Source organism: Prionailurus viverrinus, chromosome A1, assembly GCF_022837055.1.
Source record: "Prionailurus viverrinus isolate Anna chromosome A1, UM_Priviv_1.0, whole genome shotgun sequence".
In the NCBI taxonomy this organism is placed as follows: domain Eukaryota; kingdom Metazoa; phylum Chordata; class Mammalia; order Carnivora; family Felidae; genus Prionailurus; species Prionailurus viverrinus.
The window spans coordinates 8967521-8985321 of NC_062561.1; the positions used below are offsets into that span (position 1 = coordinate 8967521).

A 17801-nucleotide genomic window follows, 5' to 3' on the forward strand; every position below is an offset into this window, starting at 1 on the left:
CTAACCACACACGGCTCTAACGTGTTTACACAGTTTGTTCACCAAATGTACGATCTGGTAGTCCGAACAGTTACTGACAATCAACAGAGGGGGAAAGCCAAAGAACAGACACTGGGTGTGGCAGGATGGGTCAACTCTATGCCAGAATCAATCCTAATGTCCAGAAAGGTCTTTCCTACAGCCTATGCTTCTGGGAGGAATGAATCCAGACCAATGGGTAAGGTAAAGGGCTTCACTCACAGCTCTGCCAATGCGTATCTGAAGGAATGCCTTTAGAATGGAATGAACACATTTAGCAGTCCACCAAATCGTTTTACCAATCTGTCGCCCATTCTTCTGACCCACAGGTGGCAAATGCACTAAACCTCCCGTGATAAATCAGGGCGCAGTTTGAACAACTGCAGGGGTGCTTATATTCAAAGCTTCTTTGGAGTCAGCATTGGGGATGGGGGGGGGGAGGGTGGATTATGGAGAAAGAGAAAAGAAAAGCCCCTAAAGTTTACTACAAGGCTGTTAATCTGCCACGAAAGATGGTACTACTCTATCCTGTGACTGGAAGAGACCTAAAATCGTTGTGCTGGATAGAACCTTGGCTGGGGATCCGATGCCAGTGACCCAAGGCACAAGAAACCCCTGGAAGGCAGGTGCCCTGAAGACCCAAGAATGAAAAAGGAGGCACACCCCACGTGGCAGGGGTCCCCATCCCGGCAGTGGGACGAACCCACGGCCAAGGTGTCCACTGGAGGGTGGTAGGGAAGCACAGGGAGTCTGCAAGCACAAAGAGATCCCCCAGTTAGGTGTGAGCCAGCAAGAAAGCTAGGTGAAAAGGAAGATGGTCACCAACCTGGGAGAGGTGGCTGTGACACAGTCATGCATTTGTGAGAAGGGGCCCCAAGAGGACAGATCTAGTTCAGCTCTGTCCCTTGAGGATGGAAATATCTAAAAACGGTCAGTTGTATCTTAAGGAAAAAAAAAAAAAAAAAAAAAGGTCCTTCCCAACATGCTCTTTCCTCTACCTTCCCCGTCCCGTTAATATGGCAGTTCTACTCCTTGGAATTGTATTTAACTTTTTTCACACCACACATGGAAGCCACTGGCCAAGCCTGTTGAGTCTCCCTTTAAAATCTACAGATGGAACAAGGAGATAAGTCTAGAGATGGGGCAGAACTCAACTACCTCAGGTTTCTACCATCTCCACCCCGGTCCAAGTCGCCACCACCTCTCAAGGAAACGACATATGGCCACTCTCTCTTCTGCACAAATAACCTGCAGCTGGATTTTATTCCAGACCTAAGTTACACAAGTCTCTGAACTGGTCTCCAGGCTTCTATGCCTGCCTACTTCCCCCCACCTCTGTCTCTTCTTCACAAACATTTCAAGTAATCCTCTGATGGTTCCCCGCTTCATCTAAAGTAAAAGCAGAGTCCTCATGGTCCATGAGATCTGCCCTCGACTGGAACAAGGCAGTGGTAGAGACAGCCCCCAGGCCCAAAGAAGCCAATGACACAGAAAAACACTAGGGTCCCGTCCACAGGTCCTGCTTGGAGTGAGGACCAAGAACCAGGTGGAATGATGAATAACTACATGATGCCTGTGGGTTAGAGGAAAATGTTTCTCTCTATAACAAGGATGGACTTATTCCTATTTCAAATTCCTCTCTAGGATTAATAAACCAGTACCTCCAAATACATAGTAATGAAAAAGGATTAATCCAGTTAGACACAATGCTGGCCTCTCCAACATAGTTACGTTATTTTTACTTGCCTTAGGCAAAAAGAAACTCCAGACTAGAACAATCAATAAACATGTATTTTTACCGAATATAATTAATATGTATCTTAGAATTCAAGCTCCCCAAGGTCAGCAATCTTGTCTTCCAAGCCTTTCCCGCTACAGCAAATAGTTATACACATAAGAGCACTCAGGGGTCTCAAATCCAGATTCAAACAACCGCGTACATTTCTGATCTCTATGAAGTTTCGTCCTGTTAGTCAGAACTCCTTCAACACTCTTTAGATTTCTTTATAATGACCAAATCTGATCTTAATATGCTAAACCTTTAGAAACTATTTTAAGCCATTGTTGACTTTGTTCCCTAACTTCTATTCTGATTGTGTGTGACTTAAATGAGACCTTTTGTTTTAATGACAGAGGGTGTGTTCATATAAAAATAACGATAATTTCCACTGAGACCAACTAAAAATATCAGGGGAATAAATGTATCATGGTTTCCTATTATCTGAACCAAACATAAAGGACAAGAAATGTTACGATAACTCCCTAATAAATTATAATTCCAATTAAAGACAACGAGGAAATGCAACCACAGGCCAAAAGTACACAGTTCTGCCCGGTCAAATTTTAAAGAGCACATTTTTAGGGAAATACACCAGGGACTGAAATCCCAACCCTCTCCTCCTGTAACTAAACCTGCAATAAAACACAACCGTAGGTTAATTCTATAGGAGAGCCTGACCCTGTGTATTGGGAGGTGTAGTTTTCTTGCTGAAGGCACATGTCTGTATCCTAATCTTAACAAGTCAAACAGCACTCCTATCTCCCACACCCGCTGAAAAGAGGAAGGAGCTAAAATAAAACAGCACGCTGCTGTAGTACTACAGCCTCACGGCTGCTCTGTGTACACACAGGTTTAGAACGCCTGCCTGACCTGCTCAGTCTGGGACGTTTTCTACTACGCAGAAAAGGAACACACTGCGAATAGGTTGTCTTTATTAAGCCGGAAGAACTTCCTCTCGCTCCAAACCATCTGGAAGGCTTGAAGAACTCAGCCTTCGCAGGTCAAATCTAGTCACGAGGAAGCCCACCCAGGGGGGGCGGAACTTGCCCGAAATAACCCTGGAGACTCAGACAAGAGGTGTAGACGGGCCGGGGAGTGACACGAGGTCTAGGGAAGAGAGGTGGGCGCCGCAGGCAGGGTGCGGGGGTGAACCGCTATCCCCGGCCGGGCCACCTGCCGCGGGACCACCCCCCGCGGCCGCAGGGCGGGCTCCCACCGCTGCGATGACACATCGCGGACCTCGTGGCGGGGCGGGGTGCTCCGCTCCGCGCCATGTAAGGGCAGGCCTCCGGATGCCTCCCGGGCCGGCCCGCGTGCCCGCTCCGGCTCTCGCCCCCTGCCCACCCCGACCACCCCGAGCGTCCCGGCGCGGGGTCGCTGGCCGGCGCGCGCGCGGCCGGCATCACGGCGGCGCCGGGTCGTCCACGCTTACTCACTCGGTGTTGCATCATGCACCACACCGCGCCTTCAGGGAACCAAAATGGACTCCGGTGGAGGAGACAGCCGCATGGGCACCGGCCCCGCGCGCACAGCCCCGCGCCCGCCCTGCCCTCGCCCACCCCGGAGGATGCCGGCGCCCCGGGCGCCCGTCCCTCCCCGCTCCCCGCGCCGCCCTCCCGCGGCCCCACGCGGCGCCGGGGGCCCCTCCAAGGTGACCCGGACCCGGGCAGCCGCCCTGGCGCCGGCGGGGGCCGGGCACTCACCGCGGCGGCGGCGGGCGAGCGGACTGCCGGTGGCAGGATGCGGACCAGTCCTCCGAGGGACTCAGGCACGCGCGGCCGGACGACGGCGGCTCGGACGGAGGCGCGGCCCGCGGGGAGCGGGAGCGGGAGCTGCGGTGAGCGGATGCCGGCTGGCCTCGCGCCCCGCGCGGCAGATGACCGGAGGCTCACACCTGCCCGCGCTGACTGAATGGAGCGTGGAGGGCGGGCGGGCTCCGGCGCCGGGTTTCATCAGCCGTGCGCCCGGCCCCCCGCCCCTAGCGCCCGCCCCCGGGCCCTGGCAGCCTCGGGCCCGCTCGCGCGCGTCACCGCCGGGCACCAATGGGAGTGCGGCGCGGTGGCGGCGGCGGGCCCGGGGCGGCGGCCGGGGCGGGGCGGGGGGCGGGGCGGGGCGTCTTCGCGCCCTGCGCCCGGACCTGGGGTTCCCCCGGCGGGCGGGCCGGCCGGGCGGTGCCTCCTGGAGCTTTCGCGGCTGCCCCGCCCTCTTGTTGCCATAGCCCAGCCAATCGGAGCCCGCGGCGCGACCGCATCCTCCCGTCCTCTGACAGCCCGTCCGCGCCGGCCAGGGCTAGTGCCGCAGGCTCTGCAGTGCCACCCCGAGCGGAGCTGACACCGAGCTCGAGTCCAGTGTTCCTTTTCCAGAAATGAAACATCTGAGAGGCGCTTCAAGGTTTCGTTTTGTTTTTAATAAATCTTCATTTCTTTGTCATTGGATTGTTTTATCATTTGCTATTCCTGTGTTTTTAATAAGCAACTTATCCTCACCCTCTGCCAGGAAGCCTGAATCTGCCTGGGTCCCTTAGCAGTAGGACAAGCACACCTGACCGGGTGGCTTGATCACAGCGGCTTACTTCCAGAGTTACTCTTCCGGAGATGGCAAAAACTTTAGAACCGAACCCCACAGTGCTCACCTAACAAGCTCCCTGTTTACTGTCTCTCTTTGCTGCAAAAACCCACGAAAGAATCACAGCCTATAAAGATCCAGTAATCTGTGACACGGGAGACATGAACGGGTCAGAGAATCCCGCCAGCCTCCTAACTTTGTAAGAAAACAGAAAAACGATAGCACAGTGTTCATGACCTTGGAATCCTTTCCACACCTTCTAAACACACCCCCTTCAGAAAGGTTTTAATGAACACACAGAAATGGGCTAATACTGGTAATGCACTGTGAACAGTGTTTGGTGTCCTAATAAGCAACTAGGTGTGTGTTGTTTCAAAATGAATTTCAGTTTCAGCTGTACGGTGCTGAAACCATCTGCTGGGGTTGCATTATGGAGGTCTCCCGTGCTGGAGCTCTTCCTGAATCCCACACAGCTTCCTTCACTTGCTGATAATGCCATCAAAGGATGTCCCCTTCCCACAGAAGGAAGCCTGGTGTGATTCAGGGACCATCCTCTTTGCCTTTGCACCAGATCTGGATTTGAATCTGAATTCTACCATTTGCTGTGTGCTCTTCTTTGAGCTATTCCACCTCTGTTTGGAGCATCTAAACCTTATGTTTTTTTGTTTTTTTTAAACCCTATATTCTTATCAGAAGTCTATCCCTTAGTGTTTGAAATATGACTGTGGGATTTTTTTTTTTAAGACTCTTGGCAGTAAAATAGAATTTTGAAGGCTGTAGAGGTGCCCTGCTTGGACAACACAGAGAGGGTACATACAGTTAAGACGTGTACATTCTAAAAGCAAGTATTTCAGGCCCTGATGGGGAAGAACTTATCCAAGGGGATTTTTAGCACTGTGCTCAGTTTAACAATCCAACCCAGCAGGCTTTGTCATCAGGAGGACAATAGGAGACCCTCAATGACAAGGCCCATAAGCAAGCAACTTCCTGGCAAAAAGGATTCAGTGTGAACCAGGGAAAGAACAAATATGCTCAAGGTCTCAGCAAAAAGGGGAAAAGCGTTAAAAAAAAAAAAAAAAAAAAAAAAAAAAACTGGCTGAATGTTTTCAGTAAAGCTAAATTCCAGGCAGGTTAGGAGTCACACAGCAGGCCCAGAGGGACCAATGACAGGCAACCTTGATTAGAATCAAGGAGCAAATAAGCCATGATTTCAGAGACCATTAAGGAAAGGAGATGCTTGAATTTAGGCCCTGCAAAGCATCTTAGAAAGTTAAGCTTGACAGACCAGGTCCCAGCCTAGCACCATCAGGCAGCATGGAGATAAAGAAAGTGCAGAGAATCAGAGTCAGACAGATGGGGTTTTCACGTCTACCTCTGCTTCCTGCTAGCTGCTGGCCGGAGGAAATTGTTTGTCCTCTCTCGGCCTCAGTTTCCCCAACTTCAAAGTAAGGATTTTACCACCTGCTGGATACGCGCAACTTTGTGGTGAGAATGAAAAATATGTATTCAGGAAAACTGGGGGGAAAAAAGAAAAATACGTATAAAGGTAGAATGGAAAAGAGATCCCAGAAATAGATCCACAAAACAGTCAACTGATCTTTGACAAAGAGGCAAATGCAATCCAATGGAGAGAGGATAGTCTCTCCAACGAATGGTACTGAACAACTGGACAGCCGCATGCAACAAAAAAAACAACAACAACAATCTAGACACAGACCTTACACCTTTCACAAAAGTTAACTCAAGATAAATCATAGACCTAAGTGTAAAATGCAAAATGGTAAAACTGCTAGAACATAACAGAGGAGACAATCTAAGTGATCTTTAGGTTCAGTGATGACTTTTTAGGTACAATGCCAAAAGCGTAATTCACAAAAGAAAAAATTGGGAAGTTGGACTTCAGAACTAAAATTAAAACCCTCTGCTCTGTAAAAGCCACTGTTAAGAGAATGAAGAGACAAGCCATGGGCTGGGAGAAAATCTTCGCAAAACACATACCTGATAAAGTACTGGTTCCCCACATATACAAAGAACTCTTAAAACTCAACAATGAGAAAACAACCCAATTTTAAAAATGGGCAAAAGATCTGAACAGACACCTCACTGAAGAAGATATACAGATGGCAAATAAGCATATGAAAAGATACTTAACATTATACGTTGTTGGGAACTGCAAATTAAAACAACAATGAGATACCACTGCACATTCATTGACTAGCAAAAACCCCAAATGCCAAACCACCAAATGCTGGCAAGGGACAACTGGAATAGCGACTTTGGAAGACACTTTGGCAATTTCTCACAAAACTACACATAGCCCTGTCACGCAGGCCAGTAATTGCATTCCTTGGTATTTACCCAAGTGAGTTGTGTCTACACAAAAACCTACATATGAAAGTTTATAGCAGCTTTATTCGTAATTGCTAAAACTTGGGAGCACCCAAGATGCCCTTCAATAAGTGACTGGATAAATAAACTGTGGTACATCCAGTCAGTGGAGTACTACCTCTTGACAAAAAGAAATGAGCTAGCAAGGCATAAAAGGACAAGGAGGAACATTAAAGGTATATTGCTAAGTAAAAGAAGCCAGTTTGAAAAGCAACATGCTGTATGACTCCAACTTCTGGAAAAAGCAAAATTATGGTGACAATAATAAGATCATTAGTTGCCAAGGGCTTGTGGGGGGAAGAGGGGAGAGGGGTGAATAGGTGAAGCACAGGGTATTTTAGGGCAGTGAAACTACTTTAAAGGCTACTGTAGTTGTGGATACATGTTATTATACATTTGTCAAAATCCCTAGAATGTACAACACAAAGGGTAAACCTTAACATAAACTATGAAATTTAGCTAATAATAAGAGTTCAAATATTGGCCCATCAACTATAGCAAAAGTCCCACACTAATTCAAGATGTTAATAATAAAAAACTGAATGGGGGGTAAGGGAGTATATGGGAATTCTCCATATATTCCCCTCAGATTTTTGTAAACCTAAAACTGTAGTATATATAGAAATACTGTACATAGTGTGTGTATATAAAAGTAAATTTATATAAATACCATGTATTATATACAGTATGATACTATGTAGTATAGTTATATATATTATTTATTATACATATAATTAGACTCTACCATTGACCCTTGAACAAAATAGGGGTTGGGGCACCAAACTCCCTCCTCCCCCACCCACTGTACCCCCACACAGTCTAAGATATGTGTATAACTTTTGCCTCCCCCAAAAACTTTACTTATAGCCTACTATTGACTAGAAGCCTTACCTATAGCATCAACAGTCAATTAACATATATTTTGTATGCCCTATTTTCTCTAGCTTACAATAAAGTAAGCTAGAGATCTATTGGTTAGCTGACACTTAAAGTAAGCTAGATAAAAATGTTAGGAAGAAAATCATAAGGAAGAGGAAATACATTTTATGGGTACTGTAAAATATCCATTATGTGTGGATCTGCACTATTCAAACCTGCGTTGTTGAAGGATCAACTGTATATTATGTACATTTATATAAAATATAATTAAGGATAGATAGATAGATAGATAGATAGATAGATAGATAGACTATATATAAAGCACCTGGTATAGGTCTACACACAGAAAGTATTCAGTTAAGGGGCGCCTGGGTGGCGCAGTCGGTTAAGCGTCCGACTTCAGCCAAGTCACGATCTCGCGGTCCGTGGGTTCGAGCCCCGCGTCGGGCTCTGGGCTGACGGCTCCGAGCCTGGAGCCTGCTTCCGATTCTGTGCCTCCCTCTCTCTCTGCCCCTCCCCCGTTCATGCTCTGTCTCTCTCTGTCCCAAAAATAAATAAACGTTGAAAAAAAATTAAAAAAAAAAAAGAAAGTATTCAGTTAATAATTATTATTAAGCAGATCAAGGAAACAGCCCGTTCGTTTTCTAGCGTTTCAAGACTGTGTAATGGATAGGTTAAGCATGTGGGCTCGGCAGTCAGAGAACATGGCTTCGAATCCTGGCTGTGCAACTGCTAAGTTACATATACTTAGGCAAATTAGTTCCTTTTCTCCCAGTTCTGCCTTCCTCATTTCTAAAATAAGGATTATGGTTCTGGTAATGAATAAACGATGATATGCACGCAAAGCATTTAGCAGCACAGCCGGCCCATAACGAATGCCCAGAGAACATCGCTATTCACTTCAACAACTAGACTGATTTGTGGGGTCAGGCAAAATACTAAATTGGAGCGTTTCATCTTCTGTAATAAAGGACTATTCTTACAACCAGACACTTTGCAGGAAAAGGCTGTCAGCTGGCCCTTCAAGAACCGAGGGGTAAACTGTCACCGCCCTGGTTCCCTGGGGGCCCGGGTGGGGAGGGAAAGGACACAGTTATTACTGCATTCTTCAGAGGACTTCTACTGTTACCTAGCCAGCTCCTTTCTGTACTTCTGGAACCAGCATTATCTCCTTTTCTGGGAGATTCTGCTCTTGTCCCTCCCAACCTCCCCTGCTATTGTGTCTTCAACGGGCACTACCATCTCACGGGGTTCACCTCTGTCAGCACAGAAATGTTGTTGGGGTTGGGAGGCCCCTGATCCCAGCCGATCAATTCCTCCCTGGCTACAGTGAGGACTCATAGCGTGGGGGACCGATGACATGAATTGAGATCACCTTAGAAGCCGTCCCAAGCCCTTGAGGAATTGGAAGAAAGAGAAGTCTCTTTCCTCCTTGTCAGCAGAGCTAGACAGGGGTCAGCCAGGTGGCACCAGCAGCCACAGCAGCTGTGTGGAATTAGCCGGTCTGAGATGATGAAGTGGACACAAAGAAGTCTAAGGTGAGGGACGAAGTGAGTGCTAATAGTCCCCGTCCCGGTGCTCACTGGGGCTGCCCATCTGGGTAGAGATGCTCCTTTTTGCCAAAGCCATTTGTGTTGGGTCTCTGTCACTTATATGCAAAAGATTCCCAATTAATACAGCTTTCCTATCCTCGGGGCTTTCTACCCTGGGCCACATGGGAAGAATTTAGAGACACCTTGGCAAAATATTGCCCCTCCAGAAAAGACAGAGACATGCCTGACGCCCATTAGCATGGAAAAGTCAGGCCTTTGGGCTTAGAGGATCTGACTGCTGGTTAGCTGACAGAGAATGAAATCAGAACTCTGCCAAATTTTCAGGAGACCTTTGAAACCAGCTATATGCACCACTGTGTTATGGTAGAAAGTGCTTCTGTTCCACCACAAACGCAGTGTGCCTACCCTCAAGCAGACGCGTTGTCTTTCGCACAATGTACATCTTTGTAAGAATATGCAGCTGTAAGAAAATGGTGAGAGATGCCACACAGGTTTATGCCCATGTATATTTATCACGGGGTTATTGGCAACAGCAAAAGAAGAAAGTGCACAGAGGTCCAAATACAAATAATTGGTTAAATACACCCTGTTCCATTCATAAAATGAAACAGACTATTGAGCTGCCGTTAAGTATCATGTTTTCAAATGGTAGTTAATGGTGTGGGAAGTACTCAGATTATGAGAATGGTATAGAATGTTTTTGTCTGAAAAACTGTACATACACACATATACACCTATATTCACATATGTAAACATGTTATACATGCATATCATAGATAATCAAGATGGAAACATAAAAATGTGGTCCCTAAGAGTTCTAATTGTTTTGTATACTTACTTATCGCAATATTCCACGTCGAAAATTTATAAGAAACTCAATAGCTGTTATTAAAAATCAGAACTGTAGCCCAGACACAAGATAAGATTCTGCCCCCAGCCCCATTTTCATCCCCAAATCTAGATAGTCAAAGAACACACACGCCTTCATTCTCAACTCTCACTGATCTTTGTGGTTTGTCTAGAAACCAGCGCGGGCCTGCCATTCAGCTATTGACAAGCGTTGCAGGCATTTAGTGCCGGGGAACCAGGGAACCAGGGTAGGAGCTCTGAGACGTTGATGATGCCTTGTCTTCTCCGTACATATTTAAAATAAAAATATTGAAATAAATTTGTGGAAGTCTAACCATTTCCATTTTCCCCCTACTGCTGTGATTCCCTTCAATTTTTTTTTTTTTTTCCGTAACATCACATTTTTTTTCAAACGAAAACGTTTTGGAGCCCCTGTTTAACTAGAGCCCTAGGCTTGGGCTCGCTTTGCCAGGCCAGCCCTCCAGTACTGACGTAAGCTCTAATCTGAGCCCTGGCGAGGTCACCACTGAGAGAGGAATCTTCCTCACTCACCTTCCCAGTTTAAATTTGTTTCAAATGTGGAGGCCAATGGTATATATTTCCTATCGCGTTTCCAAAGTGTTTGGAAGTTTTTTTGTGCTCCGTGAAAAAGCTTTTAACTGATCTTCCATACTTTTGCTGTGTCCTTTAACATACAAATGCTATATCCTTTGACATCTAAACTTGGGAAACACATGAGGACATTCTGGATTATACAGTGTTATGGACAAATTGTGCCCCCCTAAAATTCTTGAGTTGAAGCCCTAAACTACAAATCCTCAAAATTTGGATTATGGCCCATATTTGGAGATGGGCCTTTAAGGAGGCGATTAAATTAAATGAGGTCCTAATCCAATATGACTGGTATATTTATAAGAAAAGGAGATTAGAGAATACGGAGAGACACCAGGGAAGCGTGAGCCCAGAGGAGGGGCCATTTAAGGACACAGTGAGAAGACGGCCATCTACAAGCTTCAAAAGAAACTAAACTTGGACCCAAGTCACATGTCGGCCAAAGATGGCTGCACTCAGGCTAGTCAAGCAAAGGTTGGAGTGAGCCCCAGCGTGGCCGAGGAAGCCCACTGGAGGCACCGGCTGTTGTGAGGAGAATATAAGGCCCCAGATGGAAAATCATGAACCAGATGATACTGTCAAGGAAAACTTAATTTTCTATATCATAACCAGAAAAATTAACCAACTCCCAGAAGCAGAAAGGAATCTACTTGAACATGGAAGAACGTATATTGGACACAATGCTGCTTCCTGTGGTCAAATAGCAAATAGTTTTTAAGTGTGACACAGGCTCCTGTAGCTGCTGGCTTACCCGTGGCAGCGATCCCATTTTTGACTGCGCACACAGCTGATGGAGGCTTTGTAAGTCTACCTTTGAATACAGGGGACTCGAGCTGTGAAGCTGGTACCACAACACAGGGTGATTGGTTGGTCTTGTTTTTGGCGGTCTGTACTCTATTTTCTTGGCTATACCTGTGAATGGAGGCCTAGCGGCCAGGTAGGAATCAGCCCTGACACCAGAGACAGGAAACAACTTACTAGATTAGAATTTCTAAGCCTGGCTTTAGAAAGGTGTTATTTCCCATTTTGCTCCAGACTTCGTTTGCAGCAGACCCTGGGTCTAGACGATACAAGCGAAGTATAAAGCCTCTTCAGTTACCTGGCCCTGGCTTAGAGATTCAGTGACTGTTAAATAAACGTGTACATGAAAATAAAATTGTAATGTATGGGGAAAAAAAAAAAAAAAGAACAGGGGCACCTGGGTGGCTCAGACTGTTGAGTGTCCGACTGCAGCTCAGGTCATGATCTCACGGTCTGTGAGTTCGAGCCCCACGTCGGGCTCAGAGCCTAGAACCTGCTTCGGATTCTGTGTGTGTGTCTCTCTCTCTTCCCCTCCCCCACTCATGCTCTCGCTCTCTCTCTCTCTCTTTCTCAAATAAATAAATAAATGTTGAAAGAAAGAAAGAAAGAAAGAAAGAAAGAAAGAAAGAAAGAAAAAAGACTAAACCCTCTGGACTCTCAGGCTCCAGAACTGTGAGAGAAAAAATCTCTGCTGTTTAAGCCACCCAGCCCATGGTATTTAATTATGGAAGCCCTAGCAAATTAGTATATGGTGGAAATCATATTTTATTTTTATTTTTTTTAAGTTTGTTTATTTTGAGAGAGGGAGAGAAAAAGAGAGAGAGAGAGAGAGAGAGTTGGGGGGGGGGGGCAGAAAGAGAGGGAGAGAGAAAGAATCCCAAGCAGGCTCTGCACCATCAGCACAGAGCCCAATGTAGGGCTCAATCTTACAAACTGCGAGATCATGACCAGAGCTGAAATCAAGAGTCAAACGCTTAGCCGACTGAGCCGCCCAGGCTCCCCAGTAGAAATCATATTTTAAATGGAGACTGACTGTCAGAGCTGAAAAACACAAGACCTAAGCTCCACCAGAGCACACATCTGGTTTTACAGAAACAGGGCGACACCCTAGAGTCCCTGTGGTCCTGGGACCAAGTAGAGGCAGAGCCAGGGCCCCTGAGGGCTCTTCTCCACCTAAGACCGATGTCTCCATTTGCTCACTGGTCAATTCATTGCTAGTAAAGTGTTTCCCACAACTGCTCTCTCCCACTTGGCTCCTGAGCCCAGTGTGGACGACAGGTAAACCTTCAAGGTTCTCCCCGTCCTCCTTGTCTATATAACTTGCAGTCTCATAGCTGTGCTGCCCACACGAGCAGTCCATTTTCTCTCAGCGGATGTGAGCACTATGCTATGAGCTTCAGAAAACTGTGACTCCGTTGCTAGTCAACTTGTGACTTTGATCAAGTTCTTTCGTGTCTCAGGGTTCCCTTAAATGAGGGCAACACTGTCTACCCTTGACTGATATTGTGAGGATTGAATGAGATGATGTGGGAAAGGCAGGCGATGGTCCACAGACACTAGCTCACCCCTATCCAGTGTCCTTTCCTCTATCCTCCTACTCTTCCTTCCTCTTGCCTTCTGACCTGAAGAAAAGGAATCAAAAAAAGGTCATGCACCCTCGTACCCAGATTTCTGACTCTCTTCCGCTGCCCTTTCCATCTGCCTACTCAAGCAGCGAAGGTCTCCCTATAGATCTTAGGGTTCTGCATGGCACCTGAGGGCAGTTCACCAGATCATCACTGTTTGTGAGGCTTAGCTAGTTTCTGCAGGAATTTGATCTGGCAGAAGCCATCTCTCTCTCTGGATTTCTAGGAAGGCATGCCATCGGGTGATAGGCCAGCTTCAGCCAAGCCTAGCACAGTGTGGTTCTTGCACTCTGGAAATGTTTATTGCTGATAAAGCTTCTTGCCGCATTAAGATAAAAAATTATGAGATCTCAAACACCCCAGAAGTCTCTACTTGATAAAGCAAATGTAGAACTTTATACGAAGACATTTTAAGCTTCTAAATAACCTGCCCATAACCCTAGCCATCTCATTCCAGGCTTAAGCTACTCTCACCTCACAATCTTGGAACTAGGTCTCTATGTTTGCATCTCACACTGAACATTCCATCTAGGAGAGTGGGCTATCAAGGTAACAAACCCAGTGTAGTGGGTGGTAGAGACAAAGTTACTTGGGGGACTTTCAGTAGGTAATTGCCCTTTCTAGAACTTAGTTCCCTCCTTAAAAAAAAAAAAAAATACGAGGGGCGCCTGGGTGGCTCAGTCGGTTAAGCGTCTGACTTCGGCTCAGGTCACGATCTCGCGGTCCGTGAGTTCGAGCCCCGCGTCGGGCTCTGGGCTGATGGCTCAGAGCCTGGAGCCTGTTTCCGATTCTGTGTCTCCCTCTCTCTCTGCCCCTCCCCCGTTCATGCTCTGTCTCTCTCTGTCCCAAAAATAAATAAAAACGTTGAAAAACAAATTAAAAAAAAAATAGGAAAGCAAATGAGCTGCTGTAAGAGTTGAGATAAAGCCTAAAAAGCCCCTATGCAGTGCCTAGTACACAATAATAATGACTGCATAAAGGCTACCCATCATTATTACTACTATCATTAATATTTTTCACCTAACACATGCTTCGCTGATAAAAGGAAATACAAATGGAATACCTTGATTAGTCCCTGGTTATTTTATTCTCTGACCACTAAGAGGCTTAGTGGAGGAAAAAAAGCCACAGGGGCAGTAGCATTTATAAAGGCCTTTTCCATATGAACCAATAGTGTATCCCCAAGTCGACAAGCAGAAAGGAGTCGCCAACACGACCATCTGCAGAATTGTTATAATTCACAGCATGGGTAGCTCTGGGGCAGCTGAGGATGTTAACTGGACCAGGGTTCCTCGCTCTCTCCACTGCTGACATTTGGGGCCAGATAATTCTCTGTCGCCTTGCACATTGTATCGTACAAAACTCAGCAGGATCCCTGGCCTCTACCCACTAGATGCCAATCGCACCCTCCCACAACCCAAAACGTTTCCAGACATTGCCAAATGGCCTCTGGAAGGCAAAATCACCGCCCCCCAACTCTCCTGGCTTTGAGAGCCACTGGCATAGAGGAACTCTGACGGTCTTTCACAGGGTGGTGAATATGGTCTCTTGGTGGAAAGAGAATACATGATTGCAACAAGCAGGGCTGAGATTCAGCTGGCTGGTACCAGTTCAACCGAACCACTGTTTATAGCCCAATCCTTATTGATTGATTGGTGTTTGTGCCATACTAGTTAGTAAACATGCTTAATATAATTCCTACATTGTAGTGAACCTTAAGTTGAGGTTTCTCTAAAGGAGTAAAGGTTAGGGGCACCTGGGTGGCTCAGTCGGTTAAGCCTCTGACTTCGGCTCGGGTCATGGTCTCCCGGTTCGTGGGTTCGAGCCCCACATCGGGCTCCGTGCTGACAGCTCAGAGCCTGGAGCCTGCTTCAGATTCTGCGTCTCCCTCTCCCTCTGCCCCTTCCCTGCTTGTGCTCTCTCTCTCTCTCTCTCTCAAAATAAATAAACATTAAAAATTAAAAAAAAAAAGAAGTAAAGGTTAATGGAGATCCTAGCTGTTCATGTACTGAAGACAAAGTTCATTCAAAGAGCATAGTGATGGCTAAAAGTAAAGGTTAATGGAGATCCTAGCTGTTCATGTACTGAAGGCAAAGTTCATTCAAAGAGCATAGTGATGGCTAAAAGTACTCAGATGGTTGTTATTCTACCTCAAAGCCTTCCGACGATGCCTCAATATGGTCTTTTCACTCATTGCTGTCTTCTTCCTCATCTTTCCCAACCATAGCACAGAATGGCATTTCAGACTGCTTGATGTTAATGACGACCACAGACTGCTTACCTGGTTCTGGAGTTTTGCAGAGCAGGTGTTAAGAGATGACTGTCCTCCAAATGTCTCTGGAAACAGAGATATACCATTTCTGATGATATATCCTTAGGCTCCAGGGTGACGCATGCATGCCATGTTTCTCTACAGGATGGTTTCAGACTTTGGGTCCCAGAGAGCTTGCAGTGGAGATGGTGACCCTGCTATAAAACGAAAGACGTCCGGAAATGTTGCCAACCGGTTTTGACCTATGTCCAGACACTTCTCCAATGTGGAGCAAGGGAGAGGGGGGGACACAGGGAACGGCAGTACTAATGAATTCAGGACCAAGGGGAAGATAAAAGATCAATTAGGTTGAGGGACTCCCCGAGACCAGCCCATTTGCCAAATAAAATCACACAATTGCCACAGGCAACCACACAATTGCTGCAATGCTGTTAAAACCATTGGAATAATGGGCTACCCATGTGAGCCTTCCCAAAAAGACCAGTTTAGACAGAGACATGGTTTTTGGTAAGAGCACTGGACCACCGTTCTGGATGTGAGTAGGGGATTCAATGTCATTTATCATCCAGCCCCTTTGTCACTGAACAGGCTTATCAGTCTCTAGAAACAAAGCTCTAGAAGAATGTTAAAGGGAGTGGAGAAACAGGGGTACTAAAGTCCCCAATTCGCTCACGTCTACCACCAAGTCCGCTTCTCAGAGGCGCTTCTGGGTCTGCCCACCTGCGCTTCCCCACCTGGGACAGCTCCCCTCCCGGCCCACCTACCCAACACTCTACTCATTTACTACCTGCCGGGCTTGGAGGGCGTTACTTAACTTCTCTGTGCCTCGATTTCATTTCCTCTGAAATGGGAGAATAATCATTCCTGCTTCAGCATGTGGTGAATATCAAATGAGAATACATACGTCAAGAGCCTGGCACATAGCAAGCCTGCAATAAATGTTACCTATTGTTATCAGACCTGTTATTCATCCTTCACATGTCCATATCCTCCAATAAACCTTTTTTGATGTTCCTAATTAGGTACACATGTTATCTCCAGGGGCTGCCAAAAAGCGTTCACGAGTACACCTCACAGGGGCACCTGGGTGGCCCAGTTGGTTGAGTGTCCAACTCTTGATTTCAGCTCGGGTTGTGATCCCAGGATAGTGGGATTGAGCCCCGCATCAGGCTGTGTGCTGGGCCTGGAGTCTATTTGGGACTCTCCCCACCCTCTCTCTGCCCCTGCCTGCTCGTACGCTCTCTCTTCTCTCCTTCTCAGAAAAAAAAAAAAAAAAAAAAAAAAGTATAGCTCACAGATTCTTAGTGCAGCCTCAGGATGTACCCACAAACAAGACCTGCCATGAATAAAACCTCAAAATCCTGGGCACAATTACTGATACAGCGGTAGGCATGAACCAAAAAAATAAAACACAAAAAGGGCTATCTGAATAATTGAGGAGACTGCTGTGAGGACTGGGAGAAAAGGAGATCTCTTTTTACGAGATCTCACGTACTGAGGATGATGTTTTTCGGGAGTTAACCCGCCAGCAAGAGAGGCTGCCTGAGAACGAAGATGACGCAGAAGAAAAGCAAAGGTCAGAGGGAGATAGAGACAGGAGAAGGAGGGCACTAGGGACAGAGAGACTGGGTTACATTTTTGGGACCCTGGATCCAGCCAAGCCTGAAGACATGTGCCCGGGGTTGTAAAAAGACGTCAATAGCCTCTTTCTACCTCAACTAGCTTCAACGTGCTTTCTCTCATTTGTTAAGAGTCTTGATTAACACTGCATATTTCTCCATTCGTGACACATATTACATTTCATCTTCAGTAACTGTTGAGCTGTCTATCTTCCCCCAGCTAGGCTGAAATTCCATAGAGGCAAGGCTCTGTCCTACCTGTCGCTGTTACGTAACTGAAAAGTTTAGGATCTGCCAGGTGTACATAGGGCTGAAGCTAGGTCCTCGAAGCCTGTCTTGTTCTTCTCTGCCTCACAGGTTTTCTCCCGGCTGTGTTTTCTGCCACCTCTCTCCTTCAAGAGGACTCTCGCAGGGTCTGCTCGCATCACTTGCCCGAGCGTATGCACCTTTCACTGATTGCAGTGGAGTGGCATTCTCTTGTGGGCTAGCCTGGGTCACACGAATACCTCCGTGTGGCCTGGGGACAATGCGGGGAGAGGGCCGGTCGGTGGTTCCAGTAGTATCACAGAAATAAAGGGGCAGTTCCCAAAGGAAAGGAATGTGAGCAGACAAAAAAGAAACCGGTGTCCACTAACTATTCCTGCTCCCCTACTTGCTCGGATGTGTCCCAACCCATTCCCAGAGTGCCCAGAGGGGTCTATACCTTGCGTTCTTAATTGCCACATCTCCCATCTGGCCCCCGGGGAGCTCCCCAGCCACATCTGTCCTGTGCACCAAGCTTGTCCCGGGTGGAGAAAATATGCCTAACGTCCAGTTGCGCTAATTCTGACACACAGCTGC

General features: G+C 46.9%; 1 protein-coding gene and 1 pseudogene across 4 annotated transcripts in view; one reads left to right on the forward strand and one right to left on the reverse strand.

The window, feature by feature from the left end:
* SLC7A1 (solute carrier family 7 member 1) overlaps positions 1-17801 on the reverse strand; it is a 105670-nt gene that overhangs the window by 76568 nt on the left and 11301 nt on the right. For 2 of the 4 annotated variants that reach the window (XR_007150746.1, XM_047851813.1), the window contains exon 1: positions 3502-3778. The gene's annotated coding sequence lies outside the window, so the exon portion shown is untranslated. Of the gene's footprint in view, positions 1-3501; positions 3780-15351; positions 15540-17801 lie in introns of those variants that run through there. The other 2 variants (XM_047851820.1, XM_047851830.1) reach the window with 2 other exon arrangements.
* Positions 11195-11769, forward strand: LOC125161773 (transmembrane protein 126A-like; annotated as a pseudogene).